At 39.6% G+C, this 23465-nt stretch overlaps 1 long non-coding RNA gene across 1 annotated transcript in view; it reads left to right on the forward strand.

Annotated features, from left to right (window-relative positions):
- The window catches only part of LOC107190384, a 92631-nt gene that overhangs the window by 28910 nt on the left and 40256 nt on the right, over positions 1 to 23465 (forward strand). The window contains exon 2 of the long non-coding RNA XR_001516248.1: positions 2862 to 2902. This is a non-coding gene — a long non-coding RNA (uncharacterized LOC107190384). The remainder of the gene's footprint in view (positions 1 to 2861; positions 2903 to 23465) is intronic.

Below are 23465 nucleotides of genomic sequence, written 5' to 3' on the forward strand. Positions count from 1 at the left end.
AAGCGATATCCCGGCGAGGCTTTTTCTGGAAATGCGTTTCAGGCTTGTGGTATAAAAGAAAATGAAAAATATCGATCGGGCGGGGGCCGAATTGACGCGTTATCCGCGTCGTGTGTAGCCCCGGCACATTGTATTACGGCGAAGGAGCTGCGCATTCATGTTCCCCCGAATATGTGAAGTCTGCTTCGATTTGATTCGATTCACCGTCTCTCGTTCCCCCGGTCTCTCCCCTCTGTCCCCAATAAATATGTATATATATACTCGGTGCCCTTTGATCGGTGATAAAGGGCGCATCGAATTCGGAGCGTACGTGTGAAATCATTTTGAGGCGTGTTATTTGATATTAATAATAACAATGAAGTCTGTCTATATTATGAATGCAGGGTGTCATGAAGAAAACGTTACCATTTAGTTTCTTTTAAATAATTTCTGAATGAAACAATTTAAATATGGGGTAAACGTACTAATGAATGAACACTTAAGAGATATTGTAATTATTAATGTCAAATTTTGATTGATAATAATATTAATAAAGATTCGATTTTATAATACATATTTTGTCACGTACAGATTTCTATTTGAAAAATTGGAAAAGTGTAATTAATTAAATTAAAAAGAAAAAGTACAGATTTCATGAGTGAATGAGCAATATTAAGTAAATGAACATTTCTAACTAGTGGCGCGAAAATTATTTGAATATGAAACAAGGAATTGAAAAAATTTATATTTAATCATTTGCTTATTTTAATAACTTAATTTATATTTATCTTTTTTTTATCAACAGACTGTAGTTACAATAACGAAATTGTAAATGTTTTTCCTTTTAGGAATTTCGATTTGTTCTGTATTATTTAAATCCTTCGATCGCTATCGTTCAAACGAGATGAATATTCTAAAGACTTATAATTCGTCTACCAAACGAACCTATTGGAATGGTATATTGTAAACGCTTGTAATAATATAATTGCATCCGTGCAATTCCAATAGTAAATATTCTTCCCTTTTAGAATTTAATCTGTCTCGTTTAATTTTATATCCTCCGATCCACACTGACAGGAGCATAATAATTTTCCAAACAGTAATCACTTAATGTCATTCTCGAGGCGCATGAAAATTAAACGGTCCCTTTAACCGAACGAATGTATATGCATACACACACGTACACACTTGGAAATTATTAATGCCCCGTAAAAGCGCGGGAGATGTGTCGGTATCGCGTTACATTTTTAATTAATTCCGCCAAACGAGCCGTCGAAATAATCCGAAAGGTGAGCGCGAACCGGCCTGGGATAATTCGATTAATATACCTGGTACGATTGAATAATTAACAGAATCGAATCGATGCACACGTTGGGAGAATTATTCGATCGTTTTGTCGTGAGTCTTGCGTTTTTCAGTGTATGGATAAATTCGATTCGACGAATCTACATTTACGAGTAAACTCGGCTTCCGCTGGAGGAAAAAGTGGCGTAGGTGAAAACCTCCTACCCCTTTGATCTTGGGAGTTACTGAAATTTAATTTATGTTAAATTAACATTCGGTTTAACATTTATTTCAGCACTTGAAATAAATAAGTGGTAGTCCATTCAAAAAAATTCATAGATCCTTCCATTCAAGGTTAAACGGATACGACCATTCAATAGAGCTCTTGAAATCTTAAAGTTTTTATCCAAAACATTTTTTTGTCAAAAATGCTTTACTTCTGAGGTATTCAACCGTTCCGGAACTTTCGGAGGACCCTGTACATTCTTTAATCACGGGAAAAAATGAGCGTGCCATATAAATCGAGCGATTGGTGTATAGGTACAAAATAAACGAATGAAACAGGCAAGGTTCAACGTTTCCGCTGCCACGGAACTACAGATGGCGTGAACTGCTATTACTAAATCACGAGTTATTCGATCACGTTCGTTCCATATCATTGTGATTTTTTACAGTGATTCATGAGTTTTGTGATTGTTTCTGATTTTGTTGAACATAACAACAGTTCTTGCACGCGTCACATAACCTGCATATTGACGACATCGAAACAAAAATACGAGCTAAATCGTATAAAGTAAAGTAATATGTAATGCGGTACAATCAAGAATAATGAATGAATTAATGATTATAAATTCTAACCGATATATTACGTAACATATATGCTGCATAATTATAGCAAATCATTGTTTTATACTTTCCTTCTTTCTACTCATTTTTGAAAACATGAATAGTAATGTAGAATTCATTTTGAAACCTTATTGAGTTTTTTTTTAAAGATCAAGAGTTACGATCACCGTGAGCCAATTCACTAAAGATAAAAAAATCATCTGTGATAAATCAATGTTAGTGATTTTGCATACCATTTCTACACGTAACCAAAACAGATTCGCGTGTTCGACTCATACAGAAGATCAAAACAATCGAATGCGTGTTTCGACAGTGAAACACGATCGAAGACGTTGGTGTCGCGAGGTTAAAATATCTCGATGGATTTTCCGGCGTATCGGAACGGCCGGTCCTCCGGAAGATCGGCGGAGTAACGGTGGTGAGACCACGTAAGAATGGCGTCCGACCGCGATTTATGTTCTGTTGGGGGGGAGGAAACACACCGCATAACGATGATGTCCCGTGTTACGATCGCAATTTCACCGGCCATTAGCTCCGGTGTACACGATACATCCTCTGCGTGGTGCAACGGTTCTTTTTTTTTTTATTAAGAACTACATACACGGAAAATGCTGCACGCCGCGTCGTTACTTTCGACGGGAACGATACTGCGTTGATCACGAGAGTAATTCCGTAAATAACAAAATCGATAACGAAAAAGAAAGAAAATTCAACGGAAGTGAATATTCATTGTTCTTTTATGTCTGTTGCAGGTGACCGTCCAATAGCGGTGCTTCTACAGACAAAGCCTACGGTGAGTCAGTTTTTCAAAATGATTATTTAGAGCTTTTTATTTTCACGCGCCCGTAGACAGTATTGCATAAACAATCTTAGATCGCCTACCACAATCTATATTACATAACCCTTTTACGCCCAGACCCTTAAATCTTTATTTGAAAATTATGAGACTGATACGTATCTTGTTATTTTGAAGTGGACAACATCGATATTAAGCAAAACCGATTTTTTTATTTTTTCTTTTTTTATTTATTTTGGGAGGGAATACTTCTTAACTTAAACATTAGATTTTGTAATTTTTATAGATCGCAGCATGAATGATCTCATGACTCACGATCATCCCTCCGTCATTACATCGTTATAAAATGAATTTTGGTTTCCTTACTTTTTAATTCCCACCATACATCGATACATGTTTTCCTCCATTAATAACTCTAACCATAGGGAGCGACGATCACACGATCCTACAAGAACACAAGAAAAAAAGATTTCTTGGAGTTGGGGGGCACGATCCGTTTCTCTGCCCATTAACTTTTCACTCGCGCATTTTTTTCACCCTTCGACGCTCATAAACGTTCGCGAGCCCAGATGTTGCCCCCGCCCCTGAAAGCTCGACCCCGGTAATTGCTCGGGGGCGCTGGAAGGATGGGAGGGCGGCGGTGGAGTCGAAGAATTGGCCAGTTGAATCTTACGCGAATAACTCATCCAGGGGGGTGATGGGTTGGGGAATGGTGGACGGGAGGGAACGTATATCCCGGTGCAAAAAGGTGGGATGCCCGATGAGGGAGCGGAAATTGCTCGAACAAATTGAAAAGCGCGGACGCGCTTCCCCATTAGGCCGAACGAGCCGAGGGCACGATTTTACGGACCACCGGAATTATACTTTCAAAAAGCGGTTCGCGAGGGCACATCGACGTCGGATCAGCTTGCTTCAGTCAAAAACCTGAATAATTTTTCCTCGCCTTCCTCTTCCCCCCCCCCCCACAATCCCCAACCTTTTATTCCGCGAGAATAATCCACGAGTGAAGACGTCCTCTGTCTTTTGTCGATACCTTCTCGCCTCTCTACCGTCTTCTCGATTCTCTCGAAATTTATTCCACTGGGCGTTCCCGAAACGGTTTCAACAGCGTTCGCCGCCCTGTTCCGCTGATCGCTCCGATGGAGGATCTCGTGCGATTTATTGGGCCGTCCTAGAGATGGTTGCCAATGAGTCTGTACATACAGTTGGGTTTATTTAGTAGGGCCGGTAAAAAAGTTTGCATCGAGTTGGCCGCAAAGTAATGTCGGATTATCGCAGTGGATGATTTTTTTGTTTATTTTGGAAGTTGAATATTTTTAAACCTAAGGTAAATTGTTGGAATGATAATAATATACCTTTTTTAATGTTAAATATTGAATAAAAAAATAATTTTTTATTAAATATAAAAATGATGATAATTATCTATAGGATTAAAGATGTAAAATACATTCTAATTTATATTTAGTTGTTTACCCTAGAAGTTTTTAAGGAACAATCACACGTCAGAATTTCTAACTGCCTATATTCCACAATCCACCAACCGCAAGAAACGCACGTAAACGTACTAATTATCAAATTAGTAAGGCTATTTAGTCATAGAATTAGGTACATTAATGAGGCAAAACACGATATTCTAATTCTATGCCATACACGTACCAACCCATAAACGATGTGGGCGGTAAGTAAATGACAATAACAAGAAACATCGTAAATTATCGCAGAAAAATGCAATGGGCCTCTCTTCAAGAACTTTCAGAGTTTATTTATAATGAAAAATTACCGTTTGACCTTAAGTGCAACATAACTTTTTCCTTAGGAGAGGAGAAAAAATATATAGATCTTGTATTCTCCTCTATAACAATTGTCAAAAGTGAAGTTAAGCAATGAAACCAGAGTACAGCTTAAATGATACAGTAGTTGACCACTTCAGACCTTCAGTTTAGGTAATCACTATCTAATAAGTAACTTTTGAATTTTATTATTTAAGTATCTGTTCGTATAAAAAGAAGTATTGTTCTATTGTAAAAATTGGAATTTCCACGTTTAATCAATTTAAAAATGCCGAGGTACTTTTTTATTCGTTACTCCATATTCTTTATCCAGACAATCAATTTGCCGTCTCTATTCCGTATCCTTTTCTTTTACCGCCAGTATATTTCCAGTTCCCCGTATATTCAGTCGTGTCGTCGATTCACGAATATCAAACGGGCGACAATGTCGGATACGGGGTCGTCGTCCCCTGCCGTTACCTACAGGCCCTACTCCCTCGAAACTGAAATAAAATTTTTACCGGCACAACGGCCCTGAGAAGCGCGTTTCCGCCGCGCGGAATTTATTGGGAACCAGCCCGAAGACGCCGGGGCGACCGTCCCGCGTTTTATTAAATTACCAGGGCTCGATTCCTGGTAAGCGATCCCGAAGTTATTGCGGTCAGACGGGGATTCAGCTGCCAAGAAAACGCACCCTCCACCGCCCACACAAGCTTCCAACTCCCCTTTAAGAGCTGCGGCTTCGCATCGATCACCGCGTTACGCACTCCGCCATGGAAGAATTCGAGAATGTTCCTCGGCGATTTCTCGAAGATTTTACGATCTCTATGAGTCTCAAACACGACAAGAAAAATGATTGATCAGCTGATCTATTTCCGATTTGTTTATTTACCCTTTGCGCTCCGTGCATTTCTGGCGCCTATAGGTAGTTTACTTCAGGGATTTTTAGGTAGTACAGTAGCTCCTCGGCACTGAACATTAAATATTGCATGAATTAATGGCCATATACGGCTGAAACAAATATCATTCGCTTCAGAATTCGAAGCTCTATGCTAAACCACATTAATAAGTCAATGTTACATCTGGGGATCTCTCCTTGTCAGTGCTGAAGACCCTTCGAACACTCGTCGAGGATTTAGTGTGTTTACTGTGTTATAAATCACAGTACGTGTTTATAAATCACAGTACTTTGGATGAAATGCAACTGTTTTTCGGAGAATCATTTTTTATTAAAACGATTGACGGTTGTACTTGCTCTGAATATCGTAACTGCACAAACTACCGGCAGTCTAAATCCTAAATTGATGAGATTGAACATTGTTTGACAATTCCTCGAGCTATTTGGAAGTCATAATATACCACATCGTTGATTTCGTCTTGACATTAGCTGTATATTGTGAAGTTATAAATATGTGATGCCATTTAATCAACCATCGATTACTTTCACAAAACCTTGAAGACAACAACAATAAAAAAATGTTTCATATCATCATATTTGTCTGCTTGAACAGTACAATTTTCCTCTCTAACATTTTCTTCTATCTTCAATCCTAACGGAGATATTTAGGTGTTTTGTTTTTCCTGAATCACCCGGTATACATTTCAGAACTGACAGAACAAATGTTTCCAAGTTGTTTATGGTAAAAGAGTCTCGGAGTGCAAAGGGTTAATTCGTTAGTTCGGTGGCGTGTTTCGTGGATAGTGGTGAACACGTTTCACTTATACGTCTCATTGAATGACCGCGTAAATAAAGGGAGAAACAGGGTAAATGATTATTTCGGTAGCGGTAGATCGACGACGACGACGATAACGACACGATTCGATAACGATGATCGTCATCCCCGGGAAATAATTATCCGCGGGACCGTGTCGAAATGGACAAACGGGTCCCATTGAGTATGGGAACTCTCGACCGTCCGCAGCCGTTCCTCCACTTAATTGGAGCGTGTATTAATTACGCTATTTCCGAGGAGGATTATATTATTTGGCTGGCAACATCCCGGAACGGGGGCTCCCAGTCTCCTGTTCCTATTTCCTCCTGGTTCCGCCGTTTGCTCGTCGGTTCGATCATCCGCGACACGGCATGCTAGTCTGATTTATCTAATCGTCTTGATTCCAGCAATTTTACCTGTTTCGTCCGTTGGATTGTGTTTTATGTTCGTTGTTTGGTAATTTTTCAGTGTTGGTGGAACCTCTGCTCTGTAGATATTAACCTTTTGCACTCCAAGACACTTTTATTATAAATTATTAGCATTTAAAAAAAATGAACATAATGGCGATTCGTACTAATTTATCTCAATTTCAAGGTGGTTGCTAGTGTTAATCTTTCCATTCCAAAATTATTGAACAATTACGAAAAAAATATTATTTTGTACTTTTGTCTATATTGCATGGCATACGAAATTATTCGCAAAAACATTTCAACATTTTGGAAGCGTTTCAGGCCATTTTCCATTCGTTGTCAATTTGGCCTACTTTTTTACTTTTATCACACATATGTAGAATAATTTACTTTAGAAAGTTGTTGTACATAATAAAACCAATCTTTCTTGACTTTGATCAGTAATCTTGATAAAACTTTTATCGATATTATTTGTTAATAAATAATGTTACTCCCCAACAATTCAATGTATTAAATTTTGATAAATGAAAATGATCAAAATCTACGAAAGCAGGATATAATCTTACAGTATTCACAGTCCACCATCATAATAATATAAGTGCCTGGATACCTATGAACGGTTGTGTAAGTAGGCATAAACTATAATCTATGTGTAACCCACGATGAAGATAAGGATACTAGTGGCAATTGTTGACAAATACATTAATAAAATAAAAGCTATCAAGTGAGGGTTAACAGCCGTGCCTGGGTCTGTTAAACCCGTCGATCTAACACATCAGCTTATAAATCTAATTTAACCCAGGAGCCGTTCAAATCAAGTCATATACAACGGGGACAGGTCCTCTTCAATGACTGTTTCAGAAAATACGTTCAAAAAGAAGGTATCATTGGGGTCTAAAACGGACCTAGGTACCGTTGTATGTACCAAGATTACAAAACATCTGTTTATCGAAGGTTAATAAAACTTACCGAATTCGCTATGTATTTTGTAGTAGGCGCGTGCAATTATACATACTCAGAGCAGCGCAGTCTCTGGAAAACCCACGGTGTCTATCCCTCAAGCTACGCCAGCATGTCGTCTGGTCATTAGATAAAGCCCTGGTCCGTTCGAAGTACGGAGTGTACAAGGGCTAGAGTCTCTCTGACTCGTTATCCGGCTAAAGATCGAGAAAAGGAGCCCAGTTAGCCGTCCAACCTGGGCTGGGGGATGAAACTTGCGGATTCTCAGGGTTTGCGCTCGTCAGCTGGAGATAGAGAGAGAGAGACACAGAGACTTGGAGAGAGAGAGAGAGAGAGAGAGAGAGAGAGAGAGAGAGAGAGAAGAGAGAGAGAGAAAAGAGAGGAGGAGGTCTCTGGGAATCGACGTTCCGCGAAATAGTTCCGCAAGGTGGGCCCACCCTTCCCTTCCCTCCCCTCCCTGTCCCCACCTATCCCGCCCCGCTTTGACGGCCTATTTTCCGTATTTTCACTCTCGTCCTCGTCCCGCGCGGCGGCTTTTGTTGCCCCCTTTTCATCGCCCCGACCGGTGGATTCAGGTCAGCTTCGGTCGTTGCTTTTACACGGACGACCCTCCGCCCATTGGGGGAGGGCTACCCTCCCATCCACACATATATGTATACACAGATCTATACACAGAATCGAGACACTACACGGTCATCCACGCCAGGCCATCGGATCCGACGACGACGACGATAACTCGGGCCGCCAGTCGACGAAAATTACCGGAAACGCGCTACTTCGCCCGGGAATAATTGCCATCGATGGCCGATCGATTCCTCGTTTATGCGAAATGGTGTGTTCCGAACATAGGTCCGATCTACCTGATAGGTGGGGAAAAAGAGAGTCTGGGTACAGCTGTGTTGTTTTCGGTGGATGGTCGTGTTTATGGTTTGATGTTTGTAGGGGCAGAGAGGGATCTGGAGAGGTGTCTGCCCACGACGGACAGTCTAAGTACGCTGCTGGTTATTAGTATCAGGACATTTATGGAATTTCCTGTAAATGTTGCAGGGCATTATGAAATCGTTGGAAGTCAGGGAGAAATATATTGTTTAGGGGGATACGAAAGCTCGATGTACACTTATGGAATATGTAGTAAATATTATTTTGAAACTTATAGAAGTGTGAAATACATTGTTTCAGCCCTAAACTTTAAGGGTATTCTAAAGCTTGATGGACATTTACGGAATATAGTAGATTCTCGATGGTAATATGTATCTCGATCATCATATTTATATAGATCTTCGATATGATTTTATAAGATAATGGCTATATGCTGTTCAAACAAATAACATTGGTTTTATAATTGCAAGCTCTAATGTGAAGCAAGGTACGCGGTGTTCAGATAGATCGCAATTCCCAGAACTTTGGAAACACACCCCTCGTGCAATTTATATCGTTGGAATTGCGCGCGCACCGAGGATCAGGTATCGATGCGCGATCTGCGCGTAACGCGTTAATTATCAGGCTGTGACATCTTGTGTACGATTTGCTTATAAAGGGTGGACCGCAAAACACGATCAGCTTCGATTTATCTAGTGCTGGGTGTTCGATCAAACATTTGTTTGACTAGTAGGTATAACATAATCCAAGGGGGGCTTTAAGACGATTGCATCAAATTATCTGTCAACCTTTTTCCCCCAGATTTTTCAAGGTCACCTTCAGTTATTTTTTTTACAGATAAACCTATAATTTTATAAAATGAAATGAACGGATACTGAAACGAATTCGGTTAGCATCGTAACAAATAATTTTTTTTCTTCTAAACCAAAGAAAAATTAAAAAAATGTCATTTACCTGAATTGAGAGCATATGCAAAATGGTGTTCATCGGCTGCAATACATTCGCGTAAACCGTTAAGAAACGATTGTTTAGTTCTGTTTATGACGTCTGCACTGATGGGTTAAACGTACAAAAAATGTTCGATCGAACAGCGATTAGTAGAATAATATAACTTGTTCACGTTTCGTGGTCCACCCTGTATGTTCTAGGCCACGTCTATTGCTTTGTAGTACCACAAGCATTGTTTGTCGAGCTTTAATATCCCCTAAACAATATTTCTTTGAGGCTTTCAGAAATTTCGTAATGCCTTATAACAATTTACTGCACAGGTATTCGATACGTGTCCCAATACAATGCACAGGTATTTAATAAGTGTCCCAATATAATGCACAGGTATTTGGTAAGTGTTCCAGTGCAATACAATAAATCATCGATAACTGTTCGAAGGATCCTCGGCATTGACAAAGAGCAATACCCAGGTGCACGCCGACTTTTTAATGAGGTAAACAAAATTGTAGGGCGAAATTCTGGAAAATAAGTGTAGACCAAAAATTTGGTACAATCACCCTAAAGCTCTCCTTCAATCATATTATATTAGCCAAAAAAAAATGTTTAATCAAACAGCTAACATTAGAATGTTCTAAATTGATCATGTTTCGTGGTCCACCCTGTACAGTGTGGTCTTTAAGGGTTTAAAATCTAAGCATCGGTGTCAAATTTCTTGACATACAGCTCTTCACAGACGAGCTCTATCGCTTCCGCAGCCGTGAAACGATAAACATTTCGGGAAATCGTAGGTTCCCTGGGTTGCTCCCATCCCAGGTTCAGTTTCGGGTGTTCTCGGAGCACTTCACGTCTCTCGAGGGCGGGGATCAATAGGAAGCATTTTGTTCGCGCGATGTGATTCCTCTCTGGTTGCTCTGGCCCCCTGGGTCGTGTCAGAGGAGCCAGGGATACGGCTGGCTTTTCACGCGATCGCGTTGAGAAATTTAATGAAACCTAATGAAAGAGGGTGGTGAAGGGGTTTGGCAGGGGGGGTCGGTATTAAAGGCGTGTGCGGGTTCAATCACGGCGAAACGAACATTTCGGGCTAATATAAGATCGAGCCGTCGGCCACGGTGGGAGGTTTTTCGAGGTCTCGGGAGTACGGGAGAAATCTGACGATCGTTACGGGAAATTGCATCCACTTGGAACTACGATGGTTCCTCTGGAACGCGATATGGAAGTGGCCTGAGTCGGCCGCCGATGGGGAATTAGGTAAATAAGGCGAATAACAAGCGTTCGGTTCTGATATGTTCTGGTTTCTGTGTGTATACTATTCCTCGACCCTTTTCGATGCCACTACGTGTGTGTCTATTTAGGGTTGTTAAATATTGGGTCGCTGCATAAATTCTGCGGAGAAGAGAAAATCTTCTTTTACCTGGGATCTGTTCTTGTAGAGAGTGCCGCGTTTCGATCGATCCACGCGAATGGTTTTCGAGATCATTCACACTAATAAGGGAAGGACCCCAAATGTCAGTCTTCGATTTTAACGGGGTTTTGTAAGATGATAGTGTGTAGGTTTCTAATGATATATGTGAAATATTAGGTGCAGACAGTCGATAATTTTAATGATATAAATAGTTAAGTTATGAACCTTCAAGATATGCTGTGAATATAATTCAAAGTTATCCCATTTGCGTTGACAAAGGAGAACAAAGATATTTCGGTGAACGGGAGTTGATCCCAGGACATCCGACTTACCAGCCAAACAACCTTGTACTTCAATAAATTGGAGTTAAATTATTGAAGTTATACTATGGTACATCTTAAACCAGGGAAACCTAACCACACTTCCATAGATCAAAATAACCTTTGATTTCTCTGCTTTAAATCAATATAACATGAACGTGTATCGTGGGACTCATCGAATAATAATTTATTTAACCCTCCAGTGTACAATTGAAGAGTACTCACACGAAAAAAAAAATAATATCCTCATCAGTCCCATGGACCCAACACTTGCACTGAATGGTTAATGTAATTACTAATTGGATAACAATATCTCTATGCTTTCTGGAAATGTGAACAGACATTCACGAAAAAAAACCTGCAAGTACCTTGGTCCATTAATTTTTCGTTCTAATGATCCCCTGAAAATGATCCCTCCGTATGAGGATACTACCTTAAGAGGGTGAATCTCCGCGAAAATGGACAAGAGGATGGGGCCTGCGGAAAAGTTTCCATAAATCGACGAACTAGGCGAGTTAGACGGCACGTCCGTGAGAAAATCCAGGAGGGGATCCTGCACTCTCTCGAAGGGATTCGCTTCTTGCGGCCCCCAAGAAGGATTAATCACCTGTCGGGCGCAGCGCTGCCGCGAATCCTGATTTTTTCGCGACCCACGCGGGAGAATAATTGGCCAGTGCAGGCCTGTTTTTCGTTCGGGGATCCCTCCGCGGTTCAATGACTGCGCGCTGGACAAAAGGGACGAAATGTGTCGGACGGTTCTATTAAGGGGGTATTCTACTGTGACATGCGATTTTGTTAACTTTTTTCTGGTATTGTTTTTAGCTTCGAGAAAAACGCGATCAAAGTTTCAAGTACTGTTTTAGAGTATAAAAAGAGGAATGTTTCATACTTACAGCTAATCACCTATTCCGGGCCATATAAAACACCTTGCTATTCCTGAAAAAGTTGTTGCAAATTGCAAAAAAGAAAAATCCGACTTTCTGAAACCGTCACACTAGCATAGCCCCTTAATAGAAGTTTTTATGTTGAACGTTTCTCTTGTATTTTTATTATATCTTAAACTACGAATAAAAGTTTTGCTTAGTTGGAAATGCGAAATAAAAGTAGTCCACCACGAAAAAAATGCTCGATTGAGTACCGTCATTATTGGACGTTTTGTTCGTTTGAAATAAAAAACACCGACAAGATTCTTGAAACACTAAAAGACGTACCTGTACGTGTTCCGCAGACTAGAGTTGGGCAAAATGTAATCTAGTTACAAAGTCCAAATCACAATTACAATTACATTGTAATTAACCATATTAAATTTACATTAAAAATTACAGTGTAATTAGCTTTATAATTGTTCTGCAATTACATTGTAACTGCAATGTAGAATTTGAAATTAGATCACATTGTGCCCAACTCTGCCGCAGACTGACAATGTACGAAAAACGTACTTCAGTGATTTCTCTATGAATGGAACATGAGCAACGGCGTTATTTCCACCACTGATAGGGTCCCCCTCTGGAATCAATCAAAACAGAGTAAACAGTAGCTAAGTAGAGGTTCGGCTTCGGGTAAAAAACAAATTTTGGAGTGGCTGAAAATCATTCCGCCTTGTCATGAATGCTCCGAAGCGTACCCGAGTACGATGCACTCATCGAGACATTACTGTAATACGTGTCCCACGTACAATGTGTTAACAAACAAATCGGTTCATCGTTGCACGCTGGATTCTTGCCAGACAGATGGTTTCAGGCCTCGTCGGGTCCGGGAGCGGAAATAATTTCCCCGTTTTTGATTCGATCGCGTGTGCGCGCGAACGCGCGCGAATAATCGCCGAGGAATCATATAACCCCTAATCGGCGGGATCGATATCGCATCGACGCAGATCGAATTTACACGAAAATCGTGCCGTCCGACGGGTTTCCTTTTTTTTTGTTTCTCTGCCTCTCTGTGTGTCCCTCTCTCTCGTCTCGGGCGGAATGTTTTCGACCAGGCAGTGAATTGAACTGTTGGAAAAGATCGGTTTTAAATTCGAATGATTTCCTTGTTATAGGCAAGATCGTGGTCAGATTTTTTTGGGCGGGGGGAGAGGGGTGTGTGGGAATATAAAAGGAATAGAATCTCGGGAATGACTGATTTGAAAGTCGGATTCCTAACAGAAGTGTACGTTCGTTGTATGAATCTGTTGAGAGGTTTCGAACTTTCGATCGTCCAGAAAGAAGAGAATTGCTAGATTCTTAATACATATTTTATTCGGTGCGACGCACAGTGATCCAGAATTAAAATATAGCTGTTCAAGTTTTTAAATGAACACCGTAATTAATCATTCTTGCACCGATGAGCTTTATTCTATTAGAATAAAGAACGGAAATACATTATTAATCATGGAGATTCAGATGATTCGATAAAGGTGGACGTTCATATACCGACAATGTAGTGGACTGATTAAATTATTTACTGCGATGGTTAAAAATCCATTAAAAGTTTATCAAATACTTAACCTTTGCTAAATATTTTTTCTGCTTCTTTACGGTATTTAAATTCGTATTCATTTACCGTAATTAAAAGATGTTCAAAATGGTGTCCATTAGTTGCAATACATCGCGTAAACGGTGAAGAAACTACAATCACAATATCAGTCATTATATTAGTCAACAAAATTTTCGATCGAACAGGTAGCAATAGAATAATCCAAGCTGATCACGTTCTGTGGTCCACTCTGTAGAAGTGTACAAGAAAAAAATAATTATGCACAAGAATGAAAGTTACATATTGTGTATAATAATAAATAACACGGATCGTTTAAATGTAGTAAATATATAACGCAATAATTTGCAAGATTTCTAGAATAGCGTATATTTCTCTCTATAAGCATGTTGCTAATCAGTGAACTACACGTAAAATCGCATTCTATTCTCTCTATAAGTACGTACATGCCAGTCAATGAATTACCGCAAAATCGTCGCTCATTGCTGTAAACATATCTCTAATCTCTAGTGAATAAAACGATCGCTTTTATTTTTCTCTATAAAACTTTCGTCAGATCCCAGCCGAGTGTCTATAGTGAGAGAGAGAGGGAATCTGTGCGGCCTGTTAGGACCAATGAAAGCCTCTTTCAGTGGTCGAAGCGACGTTTCTCACCTGAAAGCGACGATTGATCAGTCGTACCGCTTGTCCTCCGTGACGCGAACCGACAGGGGAAGGATCGTGAAGGAGATCACGATCGTCGCGGCACGTTCATTTGCAATCCCTCACCCCCCGTTTGTTCCTTCCTCTCTCTCCGTTCCCGGCGTAAATTCCCTCGTCCGTTCGCGCCGATAAATTGGAGCCGTTCTGTCGAGACGATATGCGTCGACAAGAGTTCGATGGTAGATAACCAGGACACGGACGACGTTTAACGGAAAGATAACTTTGATCGTTACAACGAAATGGTAACTTTTACAATTTTCATGAGAGAGAGAGAGGAAGTGAGATAAGTTTCGTCGTTTCTGCGGAAAGATAACTCGCGCAATTTCCATAGGAAAATATCGACTCCGGCTGACCCTAGATTGTGATAAGGTTGAACCGTTTTTTGAAGGAGGACTCGACTGTTTGCACTTTGGTTATTGTCGTTTGAAAAATCTTGGAAGTTCGTTTCTGTAGCTTGAAATCTTGGGTCGGTCGGGGAAATCGTCGACGAACACGATTTCCACTCACTTTTATGGGAAAGAAAGGTCCCCGGTCGGGAAACGGAGGAATGGTGATTTAACTCTTTGAGGCACGGTGGTATGAAAAATGTCCCACCTTTTTTTTATACCCAACTCGCATAGTGGGACGTTGTTCATACCACCTTTAAATCGTGGAAATACTAAACATAAAACATAATTCAAGTAGAATAATATTTTGACGCATTTCATACAAACAGATGTATGTGCAACTAGGTATTTTTTTTATTGTAAAATCCTGTGCTTCAAAGAGTTAAGATGCTGAGAATTTCAGCCATTCGTATATCTGAACAAATTGGCGGAAGAATTCTGTCTATCGTCATTCCCAGGCGATTATAGAGGATTCATCCGAATCGTTAACACTGGCGTAATTATGTAGAATTTTTTCCTTGGGAGGGGGGGGCAGGTCCCCTGACTTTCGCTCATAACACTCCCTATCAGGCACCTGTATGTATTTTATACCACGTACGTGGTTTGCACAAAATAAAGTTACAGATTCTGCAATAATTATTCACATGTTTATTTAACAGTAAAACTAAGAATAGAAGAATATAAACTTCTGATCAACATCCATCAGATATTAGACAAAGATAGCATACTTTAGGTCATCAACCTGCCTTCATCTGACATTCGTTCTTCTTCGTTCCCTCTACTTCTCTATTTCCCAGGCAACGAAAACTTCTTTATCGTACTACACGGCTTTAGAGAAACACAGGTTGGTGACCGTACAACAGCTAACTCTTTCTAATTTTTTATCGGTCCTGACTATGGGAGATATTCAGAACGCGCGGTCTGGGTATTATAAAGGGTGCCTCAGCAAGAACTTGAATTTTAAATAAATTAAAAAACACATTAATTTAATTGTTTTTTTACATTTTATTATTGATATCTTCAAAGTTATTAATCACAATAAATATGACATAAAATGTCGGTTAAATGGCCACCGTTGGTCTGGTGGCAGGTATGTATTCTTCTGACGAAATGTCGCAGTACGTTTTGGTGTAAGGGCTGCTGGATTTGACGAATATGGCGTTCAATTTCTTCTTCGAGGCTTTGAGTTGTCTCAGGGTGGTTTGCATAGACCTTACTTTTCAAAAAGCCCCAAAGGAAATAATCCAAACAGGTTAAATCGCAACTTCTTGGCGGTCAGTTTTGATCTCCAAGACGAGAGATGACACGACTTAGAAACTTGGTTTGCAACAACGTTTGTAATGTTTGTAATGGGTTTTCACTGTTAACAAACGTTCTTCCAAAGTGTAACGCGTCATTTTCGTAAATGTCAATGTATTAACTAAAAAGCCGCTAAATATAACTGATTCACCATTTGACAGACGATAATGGCGCGCGATTCGAAATTCAAGTTCTTGCTGAGACACCCTTTACGTGTATGGTAAAGATACGGAATCGTACAAACGCTTCGGAAAAATGACCAAATCGATCCAAAAACCGTATCGTCTGAACCGGCTGTTAGGCAGCCGCGCGTTGTTAATCGAATTCCTGCGGCGACAAAGAGCGAGCGAGCATGGTGACATGGAAAAACAGCGCGGTACCGGCAAATTGTCGAGTGGCTCTCGCGAACGGGTAAACTCGTTTTCCCCGTTTAAAGCAAATTGCCTCCATAGGCTTGTTAACGTTCACTGTTCTAACGCGTGTAACGACGTCTGGTCATTATCGCGGCTTTGCCCGGGGGACACCGTAACGAAACGATGGCATGGAGGGGATGGAAAACCCGTCCCCGAGACTCGATTTAACGGCGAAGACGAAATATTCCACGGTGAACCGTCGCGCGTTGTAGACGGACTTTTGCGACCGCCGTGCAGCGAGAATAACGCTCGAGGCTTTTTCGAGCGTACCCATCTACTCACGGTTAAATGGATCCCCTGGTGGTGCCCAGGTAGAAGTGTTTTTCCTAAGATAATGGCCGATTTTCCAATGAAAATGGACACGTATCCGCCGTCCGACACGGAAACGTGAACGCGTTGAATGCCACAGTTTTCACTCTTGGGATAGTGTTATGATACGATACGGTTTGCTTAGGTCTTTGTTATCAACAATACAAGTACTTACGCGTTAACTTGAATACTCATTAGTTTCATTATTACTCTACTAGTGATTATAGTTGTAAAATGTTAAATGTTTCCGCTTAGAAATTCAATGTTTCTTCGTGTGATTTAATAAAGGAAAGACTAACATTCAAAGTATAAGTTACTTTTTCACCGAAAAAGCGTTGAAAAAATCGGTTCTTGATTTTTAAAATTGAGGACATTACTTATGATAATATATGGTTACTGTAATTATGTAAATGTAGTCGCTATAAGATTTACATAAGAAAAAAACTTTTTCACCATTTTGTTTTGCGTTTTTGATTTTTCACAACTAGGATTGTCAATCAAAAAGTCGCGAAAGTTCTCAAATACGTGCATCGGTGAGCACTATCTAACAGATTTTCTACGAAATTTTTGCGTACCATTAAATAGGGAAAATAGAGGAAATACCGGTAATCCGAATTTTTCCTGTTACTACCCTCCTGGTTGAGATAGAGGGTTGAAAATTAGTACAAATTCTTTTTTCTGGATAAACTATCGAATGGCGTATCATAGACCCAAATCGGTCTAAGGTCACTTTTGACCGCCTTACCTTGCTGTAACCTTTGTATTTTTTTTGTTCTTAATTTAATTAATTACATTTTTACAAATTTTCAAATTAATATCTATACGTTCTAAAGAGGTATAGATATTAAAAAATCTAACTTTAATATCACTTAAAATTCGGCTTTAATAGTTACAAAATTTCTTAAATGTTCATTCATTAGTGCGTTTATCCTTGGTATGCTTCTCCGTGGAAAAACTGTTTCTAAGGTAAAAAGGATAGAAAATATCAGTTAAAATTTCTTTTAAAAAATTCTGCGTGCATAAACTATCTTTTATGCGTAGACCTCTGGTTGTTTATGTGTTTATGGGACATGTAGACGAGAGAAATAGGATTGGTAGAATGTTTAATAAAGAAAATGTGTTTGTATTTGATTATCAGTTTTTATAAGTTAATTTTCCGGATACGGGAGTTTCCATAAACATTTCCTGTCTGGATATTAGCAAGTTGTACAAGTGTGTGTGTGTGCGTTTGTTCATGACGTTACTAGAGCTTAGTTTCATTGAGAACTTCGTTTCCGTTCATTCCGTCGTTGAAACTAATCCCTGTTGAACCGGTACACAGAAGCGTTAATGAGGTGTGTTAATTAGAACGCTCGACGGAGCTGCTTGCAATTACCTTGTTAATCCTTGCCCCTCTTGTGCAGTTTATGCTTGAACTTTCCTGTTTTCTTCCATGTTTTCCGAATTTTCATCTCTTTATCTATTAAATTCTATTTATTTCTCTTTTATTTAATATTTCCCTTAGTATCTTATTTAACATTTCTCCTATTTTCTTATTAAGACTTTACATTTTCTGCCCCCGTTCTATACACCTTATTTTTAATATTTATTCATCCTTTTTTATTTTTCTCCTTGTCCAGACCTTTGTTACGTCTCCTCTAAACCTCTAGTTCCTCCTTTTTCGTCTTTGGGAGGGTCTTCTTTGTTACCCCCAATCTTTCCTCGGATTTCTTTTTTCACTCTTTTGTTGAGCGGATCCTCTATTTTTACCCTTTAAGGGGTAGAAGCTGCTTTGGGGTTCGGACCCTTGTTTATTTCCTCGCGAACGAGCTTGCGACTCGCAACCGCGGCCGTGAACAATACTCTCCGCTTGGTCGTGTTATTTTATTTACTAGAACTGTGGAGATTCTCGCTGTCGTTTCTGTCCCTTTCGATTTTTTCCATTTTCGCGTACCCAACACGGATCGCGGGGGTAAGTATACTAAACATTTGTTCTTGTTGTTTTTAATTCTTCTCGATCTTTTTATTATTTTTGCCCCACCTTGGGCTAAAAGTCGATTAACTTTTGCTTAGCCCTTAGGTATATGGGGATTTTTGAAAAGACATTAGGGATATCTAGGAACCTTTGAAATATTCTGGAGATGCACTTGGGATTATTAGGGGTACTGAAGATTCACTTAAAGATTCTTTGGCACCCTAAAAGTTCTCTGGGGATCCTCTTACCTTGAGATCCTTAGGAATACTTTAGGCAGCCCTAACCACCCTCTGAAGACCTTTAGGGATCCTCTAGAACCTTTTGGGGGCTCTCAGAACCTGATCTCAAGAGACCCGTAAGATTCTCTAAAGATCTTGAGATCTTTTGGAATCCTCTGGTACCTTTTGGGATCTTCTGGTACCTTTTCAGGAGCTTTGGAATCATCTGAACCCTATTGGGGATCTTAGGGGGTCCTTGGGATCCTCCGATCTTGAGGGATCCTTGGTTTCCCTGAAAACGTTAAGGGATCCTAGGGATCCCTTGAATACATTAATGGATCCTTGGGTTCCCCTGGCGCCCTTTCAAGAGTTTTGGGGCCTTCTGAACCCCTTTGAGGATTTTAAGGGATCCTTGGGATCCTCCGAAAACCTTGAGAGAGATCCTTGGATTCCCTGAAAACTTTAATGGAACCCAGGGATCCTCTGATTATATTAGGGACCTTTCAGATCCTCTGATGCCCTTTGACAATTCTTAGGATCGTCTCGGCCGCATTGAAGATCCCAAAGATCCTCTACATCCCTTTAAAAATTCGCGAGAACCACTGAAGACCTGAAAGAATCATTGAGATATTTGGGTGACCTTCAGTTCCTATCCTCTTTGGGGATATTTTCAGTTTCTCTGTATTACCCAAAAACTTTTGAAAGTTACGCAACAATATAAAATTCAATATTCTAAGAACTTTGTATCATAAAATTTCTTTATAAGTAAGATATTGTGAATATCCACAATATTTCTAGTGATACACAGAATATTTGTAACTAATTTTTCTAAATCCCCCGAGTTACTATGGATACTACCCTATACTCAGTAAGCCAGGAGTGACTGAAAGATCTTCACCACATATATCAAGGGTTCATCCTTCGCTCTCCCCTACTTTATTTTATTCTTCCCACTGTTTAATACTCTTTTGGGAGGTTTCTTCATTCCCGTAAGTAGGATCCTCAAGGAATGGTCTCGACACGAGGCGATGTTAAACGAGATCGCCGCCGTGCGTGCACGGTAAGCAGGATTATCAGGGCGGACCGATGATAACTAGCCCCAGTCTCCCTAATGATCCATGCATCACCCTACCTGCGGAACAGCCGAAAGTTCGTCTCGTTATCTGCGGAACAAGGAGAACTTGCCGCCGTCCTCCAAGGTTGATGAGGCAGCCACGCGCGGAACAGATAAAGATAAGTTCCAGCTCTTCGGGGCCTCGGCACGTCCTCGTAAAACACTTGCACACGGTCTCTGGATACTGCTCCTCCGAGTCCCCTTACGTCACGTGGAAATCCTTCGTGATGATTTTATACAGTGTAAAAAAACATATTAGGAGACGGATCTCGGCTGCAGTTACAAAATTATGTCCCATCTTTTTATAAAACTAGGTAAAATCGTCCCAAATATTTTCATATGAACTATACCTAAAACATTTTTTAGCCCAGTGGAAAATTAACCTCTTGAGGGATACTTGCACGTATGTGTGCGTTTAGTTTTTCTTTCATTTCGAAATTGTAATGAAATATTCACTAGGAAATTCTCCAACAAAACAGGATACTCCACTAATTGATTGTTGCTAATATTTATGAATATATTTTAATTAACTATATCTGAAAAATAATTCAATGTGGTAGCTATCTGGTATGCTATAAATTAATATATATTCTTGATTTATTGCTTTATTTCACTTTTTACAGGTGCCATAGTGGAGAATATAAGACCTATACAAATATTTTTTCTCTTTTCCCTAAGGAAAAAGTAATGTTGCAAACAAGATCGAGCAGTAATTTTTCTTTCTTAAATAAACTTTGCAACTTCTTAAAGAAAGGCCAATTGCATTTTTCTGCGATATGTAATTCGCGATACTTTGAGTTATTATCATTTGTTCGCCGCCCGCACCGTTTATGGAGTGGTGCATTTATCGCATAGGATCAGAGTATCCTGTTTTGCCTTATTAGTATACCTAATTCTATGCCTAAATTGCTGATAGTTTGATTAATAGTACATTTATGTGCATTTCTTAAGGGGGAGGGATACATTATTCTTGTGATTGTCGGATTGTGGAATGTAGACGGTTAACAATTCTGACGTGTGATTAATTCTTATTATGACGGAGGAGAAATGTTTTTCGGTTTTCCAAGAAATGTAGATTAATAATTAGGAAACTACTAAATATAAAGTAGAATGTACTTTAAATTTTTGTTCCTGTAGATAATAATCATTTTTATATTTCGTAAAAAAATCAATATTCACCATTAAAAAAATTACATTATTGTCGTTTTAGAGTGGTATTATTGCAATTTATTCCAACAATTTACCATAGATTTAAAAGTATTACTTTTGACCAGGTTGTCGGCGAAATCGGATATTTTGCTCCGCGGGGACGTTCACCGTGTCCAGAGGGTTCGAGTTTTCAAGCATTTCTGTTGACTCCTACGGGGTTCGTGGATTCCTCGAGGGTTCAGGAATGGGAGAGGAAGGGGGGCTTGGCTCACTGTAGAAGTCGGAGGCGCAATTTGTCGGGCGTGGTTTCGCTTTTCTGGATTTTTTGCACGTCGGTTCGAAAGTGAAGTACTCTTCGAGCAATCGACTCTCAAACTGTGCGCCATCGTTTTCTCGTTTTTCGCCTGGAACCCCCCAAACATGACCGTATCCCGAAAAAATAAACGTGGAATCGTTGAACTTTTTTTCAACTCTAATAAAATTAATATTATGGTCCGAACACCGTTAAATATCGGTTTAACTCATGAAATGTATGATTCCATTTCAGAATATTGTACTTTGACATTTGTCAGCTGGTTTGTATATATTTCTAAATAATATCACGAAGAAGAATTGTGTTTCGAAAGATTTCACTGTTCCACTGGGCGACGTGTTGTTTGAATTATAATAACAGGATGAAGCGAACGAGATTTGAAAGGGAATACAGAATTGCAAAGGTCAGCTCAGACGCGACACGATCTCGGTAATAAGAAAAATGGATCCCTTCTCTGTCTTACTGTATCCCCGTTGAAAATGAGATTCATCAGGGATTCCGTTTCGCGACTCTCGTTGTCTTGGTAAATAAGACTCGTCGAAGATTCCTTATGACGCCTGCATTCCAAATTAGAAAACTCTATACCTTGATAGGACACGAGGATAAGCCGCGTATTTCTCAAGGTGACTACAGTGTGTTAATGCTAGAACTACCAAACCCGTCAAAAAAAAACGGATTACAAATTTACTATTTTAACATTACTGAAATTAGAATGGTGCTTTTGACGAAATTTATGTTGGCTAATTACTACAGATTTTATTTTGTGATATATGATGCTAGATTGTCTTATATGTTCTGTGTATTATTGTAGTATACAATTTAATTTAATAGGTATACATTCAATGCTGGTAGTTATCATTCTAGCTCATGAACAAATGTATCAATGTATCAATCGATCTGAAATTTCAAAAGTACTTAGCACTTATACTAACAAATTTCAGTCTTAAACGTTATTCAATTATATCCTGTCAAAGCGAAATTAGATATGTTTTTCTGAACGTAGCCAAAATAGTACAAAAAAAGTGTAGTTATCTTTATTTTCTTTTTAAATGTGTTAATTTTACTAAATATCTTCAGAAATGCATAATACTCCAAGATAGATAGTACACAGAAAAATTAGAGGATTAATGCAAAAAGTCACTATTTTACATAATAAGTCATACTGTTTTGAAGGACAGTAAAATGATACCTTTATTACGCCACGATGATAAAAAGTCCCAGGTAAAGTAACGTCGATGGTCTAGAAAATTCGAAGAATATGACCTTGAGAAACATTTTTTTGTTTGTCCATAGTATTTACCCCTTCCGACCAAATAATATTTTCCTCTCATATTTTGTGTGTCTTCAAAAGTGAGGTATAAAGGTGCTAACGTTGGGTGGGTTACCTACAGATATACCCTGTACTTCAATCGCGAAACTGTTACAATGAAGTCCGAGACGTATCGGTTCTACAAAGTACCTCCGATTCTACCGAATGGAATCGTTTTACTACCACTACCATCTCGAAACGAACCATTCGAAATCAGCCTCCGAATTACCGTCTCACGGCATAAACCTTTCTCCTTACTCTACGACTGTTCCCACATGCTCCACTGTACTTGGGCCCATTAAAACCCGAATCGTTTATCGAACGGCAAGGGATCTTGCCTCCCCGCCTGGAGTGATAGTTTCACGCTTATAAAGAGACTCTCGCGGACAGAGTGCCGGAATATCGGCCGTTCATCGTTCCGCGAGGCTCTTACAAAACGGGACGACGATTCCTATCACGATAACCGACCTCCTCTTTCCCCACCTGGATCGTTTCTGTGTTTTTTAGACGGTCGTAAAA

This window comes from Dufourea novaeangliae, unplaced genomic scaffold (assembly GCF_001272555.1).
Source record: "Dufourea novaeangliae isolate 0120121106 unplaced genomic scaffold, ASM127255v1 scaffold177, whole genome shotgun sequence".
NCBI lineage: Eukaryota > Metazoa > Arthropoda > Insecta > Hymenoptera > Halictidae > Dufourea > Dufourea novaeangliae.